At 36.0% G+C, this 7500-nt stretch overlaps 2 non-coding genes across 2 annotated transcripts; both read right to left on the reverse strand.

The window, feature by feature from the left end:
• Positions 1-6374: 6374 nt before the first annotated feature.
• trnaq-uug (transfer RNA glutamine (anticodon UUG)) lies at positions 6375-6446 on the reverse strand. The gene has a single exon. It is a non-coding gene; the product is annotated as a tRNA-Gln (tRNA).
• Positions 6447-7083: 637 nt separating this feature from the next.
• trnaq-uug (transfer RNA glutamine (anticodon UUG)) lies at positions 7084-7155 on the reverse strand. Its single transcript has one exon. It is a non-coding gene; the product is annotated as a tRNA-Gln (tRNA).
• Between the last annotated feature and the right edge of the window lie 345 nt (positions 7156-7500).

A 7500-nucleotide genomic window follows, 5' to 3' on the forward strand; every position in this document is an offset into this window, starting at 1 on the left:
CATGCACACTGCACATGATACACACATGTACATATGCACACATGATATAGTCTTTACATAGACATTTCATACATATACAATCCATTCATATATGATATCATATTCATATATGATATGTATGGAACATGTAAGTTCCATACATATGCACACATGATACAATCTTTACATATACAATTCATACACCAACACACTCCATACATATGAACACAAGATACAATTCTGTGACAGTCTGGAATAGAACCCAGGCAGGCGAGTTAATTACCTCTGCGCTACTGGAACGTGATGATACCCTCTCTACATATACATGCCATACAGATGCACATATGATACAGTCTTTACATATACATTCCATATATATATATATATATACACATACATGATACACTCTTTACATGTGTATTCCATTCATGATACTCTTTACATGAAAGTTCCATACATATGCACACATGATACAGTCTTTACATATACATTCCATACATCAACACACATGATACACCCTATATTTGATACAATCCTGTCAAAGTCTGGAATAGAACCTGGGTCCCTGGCGTAACAGGTGAGTTACCTACCTCTGCGCTACTGGAAGGTGATGATATACATGCACACTGCACATGATACACACATGTACACATGATATAGTCTTTACATAGACATTTCATACATATACAATCTTTACATATACATTCATATATGATACACTCCATACATATGCACACATGATGCCTGGGTTACATGCTTCCAGTGAACTGTATGCCATTACAAAATCCGCGCGTTTAATCAGCATCTGTTTTCTTTCTTTTTGGCTCGTTTTACGCTTGAGCAACTAAATGAATGCCAAAGTCTACTTAACTGATTGTATTTTAATTACACTGCAACATCAATGCTGTAAAAGGAACCGTATAAAACTAAAAATAGTCACATAAACCGTTCACCGGAAGTTTATCAGTATGGTAAGAAACACTAGCTCTGCATATACCCTATTAACACAGTATGTGTTTTTTCACTCCTAAGACTGACATTCAAAATATATATAAAAAAACTTTTAACAGTAAAACACTGTAAAAAAATGCTAAAATGTCCCTCTCTGTTGTCATCTGAAAGTCAGTCAAATATGTGCAGTCATCCCTAATTTTTTCAAGTCGTTTAGCTACATCTATATGTGTCCTCCTACTAAAGGCAGAGCTAGAGACAAGTGCAGTTTTCCTATTCATTTTATCTAAAATAAATTTTACTGGAACACAAAACAGATTACAACCAGTAAGTCATGGAAAAGAACCAAAACTTGTCTCTTTAGACTTTAAACTATTAAAACTTACTTTACTCTAGCAACTGAAATAGTAAGATGACTCCAACAACAATTATGAAATGACACAAAACAGACTGGCAACACCTGACTTAACTGTAAGCTCCAACAGAAAACACACATGCACACAGTATCTTAATATGATTTTTTGTTTGATATGAAATAATGATTTGAAACATTACATAAGGAAGAGCAGCATATATGTAAAAATTTAGGCTTAAACCGAAATAAGCTGCAACAGAACACACACAGCATCTTGTTATAATTTAGTATAAAAAAAAATTATGTAAAACAAAACATGGGGAGTAGCATTAGGTTTCATGATCACCAGCGATTGTAACCTCATAGATCGCTGGATCTCACTCACAATCCTTATGGACTACAAATCTGGTTGTAAATGGACTACATATTCAGTCATGCCACACACACACTCACACCTGCTCTCGACTGATTACACTCGCACCACCTGAGGATTGTCAAAGACTGATTACAAACACCATTTAAGCAGCACACACACTCATTCACATTGCCGAGTGTAAAGTGTAAACTGTAAATTCAACGCTGTTTCCTTGTTCTTGTTTCTCCGTGTCTTTGACCTTAGCCTTGTTTACCTAGTTCTCCCTTTTTGCCGCCTGCTTTCCGACCTCTCGCCTGTCATAGTGACTGCGACTCTGGATTGCCTTTATACATCTGTTTGCACCTGTGTTGACCCTTGCTTGCCTGACTTTGAATAAACCTGCAAGTGGATCCAAACTTCAGTTGTCTGTGTCACTCCCCGTGTGACATGATACACTCTATATATATGATACAATCCTGTCTGGAATAGAACCCGGGTCCCTGGCGTGACAGGTGTGTTACTTACCTCTGCGCTACTGGAAGGTGATGATACACATGCACACTGCACATGATACACTCTGTACATTTACACACACATGATAGTCTTTACATATACATATGATACAATCTTTACATATACGATACGCTCCATACATAAGCACACATGATACAGTCTTTACATATACATTCCATACATAGGCACACATGATACACTCTTTACATATATATTCCATACATAGGCACACATGATACACTCTTTACATATACATTCCATGCACACATGATACAGTCTTTACATATATATTCCATACATAAACACACATGATACAGTCTTTACATATATATTCCATGCACACATGATACAGTCTTTACATATACATTCCATACATAGGCACACATGATACAGTCTTTACATATACACTCCTTACATATGCACACGATACAATCTTTACATATATATTCTATTCATATATGATACACTGCATACATATATGATACACTCTTTACATGTAAGTTCCATACATATGCACACATGATCAATCTTTACATATACATTCCATTCATATATGATGCACTTCATACATACATGATACATTCTTTACATGTAAGTTTCATACATATGCACACATAATACACTCTTTACGTATACATACATGATACAGTCTTTACATATATTCCATACATATGCACACATGATATAGTCTTTACGTATACATTCCATTCATATATGATACACTTTTTACATATACATAGGATACAGTCTTTACATATACAATTCATACATATACACACATGATACACTCTTTACATTTACATTCATATATGATACACTTCATACATACATGATACACTCTTTACATGTAAGTTCCATACATATGCACACATGATACACTTTTTACGTATACATTCCAGTCGTATATGATACACTCCATACATGATACAGTATTTACATATACATTTTTATACATCATACAAGCCATACACGATACACTCTATATATGATACAATCCTGTCTGGAATAGAACCCGGGTCTCTGGCATGACAGGTGAGTTACTTACCTCTGCACTACTGGAAGGCGATGATCCACATGCACACTGCACATGATACACTCTGTACATATACACACACGATACAGTCATATGCACACATGATATGCTCTTTACATGTGTAATCCATACATAATACTCTTTACATGTAAGTTCCATCCATATGCACACACGATACAATCTTTACATATATATTCCATACATATACACACACGATACACTCTTTACATATACACACATGATACAGTCTTTACGTATACATTACATACGATACAGTCTTTACATATATATTCCATTCATATATGATACACTCTTTACATGTAAGTTCCATACATATGCACACATGATCAATCTTTACATATACATTTCATACATCAACACACTCATATACATTTCACATGATACGCTCTTTACATGTGTAATCCATACATGTAAGTTCCCTACAAATGCACACATGATACACTCTTTCCATATAAACACACAATATGGTCTTTACATGTACATTTCATACATATACACACATGATACAATCTTTACATATATATTCCATTCATATATGATACATTTTATACATATGCACACTTCATACATACATGATACTCTCTTTACGTGTGTAATCCATATATGATACTCTTTACATGTAAGTTCCATCCATATGCACATATGATACAGTCTTTACATATACATACGTGTTACAATCTTTACATATATGATGCACTTCATACATACATGATACAATCTTTACATATACATTCCATACATGATACAGTATTTACATTTTAATACATCATACAAGCCATACATGATACAGTCTTTACATATATTCCATACATAGGCACACATGATACACTCTTTACATATACACACACATTATACAATCCTGTCTGGAATAGAACCCGGGTCCCTGGCGTGACAGGTGAGTTACTTACCTCTGCGCTACTAGAAGGTGATGATACACATGCACACGAAACATATACACACGATACAGTCTGTACATATACAATCCATACATAAGCACACATGATACACTCTTTACATATACACACATGAAACAATCTTTACATATACATTCATTTATAATACACTCCATACATGATTCAATATTTGCATATACATTTTTATACATCATACAAGCCATACACATACTTTCCATACATGATACAGTCTTTACATATATTCCATACATAGGCACACATGATACACTCTTTACATATACACACACGATACAGTCTTTACATCTACATATGATACAATCTTTACATATACAATACACTCCATACATAAGCACACATGATAAACTCTTTACATATATTCTGTACATATGCACACATGATATAGTCTTTACATATACATTTCATTCAGATACACTCCATACATATGCACATATGATACAATCCTGTCAAAGTTTGGAATAGAACCCATGTACACATGATACACTCTTTACGTATACATTATACTATATTATACATTTCATACATATCCACTCTTTACTTATACATACATGATACACTCTTTACATGTGTAATCCATACATGGTACTCTTTACATGTAAGTTACATACATTTGCACACATGATACAGTTTTTCCATATAAATTCCATACATAGGCACACATGATTCAATCTTCAACACATGCACACGATACACTCTGTACATTTACACACACATGATACAGTCTTTACATATACATATGATACAATCTTTACATATACGATACATACATAAGCACACATGATAAACTCTTTACATATACATTCCATGCACACATGATACACTCTTTACATATACATTCCATACATAGGCACACATGATACAGTCTTTACATATACATTCCATACATAGGCACACATGATACAGTCTTTACATATACATTCCATACATAGGCACACATGATACACTCTTTACGTATACATACATGATACAGTCTTTACATATATTCCATACATAGGCACACATGATACACTCTATATGATACAATCCTGTCTGGAATAGAACCCATGTCCCTGGCGTGACAGGTGAGTTACTCAATTCTGCGCTACTGGAAGGTGATGATACACATGCACATGCACACTGCACATGATACACACGAGATACAGTCATATGCACACATGATACACTCTTTACATGTGTAATCCATGCATGATTCTCTTTACATGTAAGTTCCATACATTTGCACACATGATACAGTTTTTCCATATAAATTCCATACATAGGCACACATGATTCAATCTTCAACACATGCACACGATACACTCTGTACATTTACACACACATGATACAGTCTTTACATATACATATGATACAATCTTTACATATACGATACATACATAAGCACACATGATAAACTCTTTACATATACATTCCATGCACACATGATACACTCTTTACATATACATTCCATACATAGGCACACATGATACAGTCTTTACATATACATTCCATACATAGGCACACATGATACACTTTTTACATATACAATTCATACATATACACTGTTTACATATACATACATATATGTTACACTTCATACATACATGATACACTCTTTACATGTAAGTTCCATACATATGCACACACACACACACACACACACACACGATACAATGTTTACATATACATTAACACACTCCATACATATGCACACATGATACACTCTTTACATATACAGACGGGTTACAATCTTTATTATATGATACACTCCATACATGATACAGTATTTACATTTTAATACATCATACAAGCCATACACATACATGATACAGTCTTTGCACATATTCCATACATAGGCACACATGATACACTCTTTACATATACACACACATTATACAATCCTGTCTGGAATAGAACCCGGGTCCCTGGCGTGACAGGTGAGTTACTTACTTCTGCGCTACTGGAAGGTGATGTTACACATGCTCACTTTTTTACATATACATACGTGTTACAATTGCCTATAAATTTTTGTTGTTGTTGTCCAGCTGCTTTAGTGAACTAAATTGATCTCACCCGTTTCACAGATTTAAGCTGCATGGCAAAATAACACATAACATTGAGTAAGTCATTGGTGGAGGAGGATGGTGATAGCATCAAATAGCTATCTCAGCATATAGTATGAGAACCAATCACTGATTGGTGTGATTGAAAATGGTCTCATTTACTTCACTGATTTGAAGCTGCAAGGAGAGAAGGAAGAGGTTCTACCGAGATTTGAACTCGGATCACTGGATTCAAAGTCCAGAGTGCTAACCATTACACCATGGAACCAAGACGCTTATTAGAGGCTATCTAATGCTAACGCAAGGAGAGAAGGAAGAGGTTTCACCGAGATTTGAACTCCGAGTGAAACATGTAAACAGGCCTCTGTGAAAGTCAAGCTGTCTCTCAACACAAAAAACAACCGCAAGGGCTCATCCGGGATTTGAACCCGGGACCTCTCGCACCCGAAGCGAGACCAACGAGCCGGCATTCTCTGAAAAAGGCCTCTGTGTAAACCTCGACGCCCTCATAAAACATGCGACAACTGTACGGGCTCACCCAGAATTTGAACATGAGCGAGAATCATTCTCCTAGAACAGCAAGCCACTGTGCAAGGAAGGTTTTTCGTGGCGATACTATCTGCTGACAAACTGGAATTCTTCGAAAGAAGTTTTTATGAAAGCCATAATGCCGCCCTGTAAAACACAAGACAGTTGCAAGGGCTCATCCAGGATTTGAATCCTGCACCTCTCACACCTAAAGCGAAAACTCAAACCCTTAGACCAACGAGCCACAAAAAACTTAAAGTTTTCACATGGCGTCAGAAGCAGCGCATGGTCATAAATCTTTATGTAACAGTTGAGTCAGAACATACCTTCAGAATCGCAGCCCTAGACCAACAAGGTGAGTCACTTTAAGAAGGAAAAGGTTCCACCGAGATTTGAACTCGGATCACTGGATTCAAAGTCCAGAGTGCTAACCATTACACCATGGAACATGACGCTTGCAATAGGCTATCTAATGCTCAGAAGCTGTCCCTCAAAACAATAAACAACCACAAGGGTTCGTCTGGGATTTGAACACAGGACCTCTCGCACCCAAAGCAAGAATCATACTCCTAGACCAACGAGCCAATGAAAATCAAGAACTCTACATGGCAACACTATCTGCCGACAAACCGCATTCTCTGAAAAAGGCCTCTGTGTAAACCTCGACGAGTCAGAAGCAGAGCATAGTCATAAATCTTTATGTAACAATTGAGTCAGAACATACCTTCAAAATCGCAGCCCTAGACCAACAAGGTGAGTCACTCGTTTGCTTAAAAATTTTTGTTGTTGTTGTC

Source organism: Danio aesculapii, chromosome 9, assembly GCF_903798145.1.
Source record: "Danio aesculapii chromosome 9, fDanAes4.1, whole genome shotgun sequence".
Taxonomy (NCBI): domain Eukaryota; kingdom Metazoa; phylum Chordata; class Actinopteri; order Cypriniformes; family Danionidae; genus Danio; species Danio aesculapii.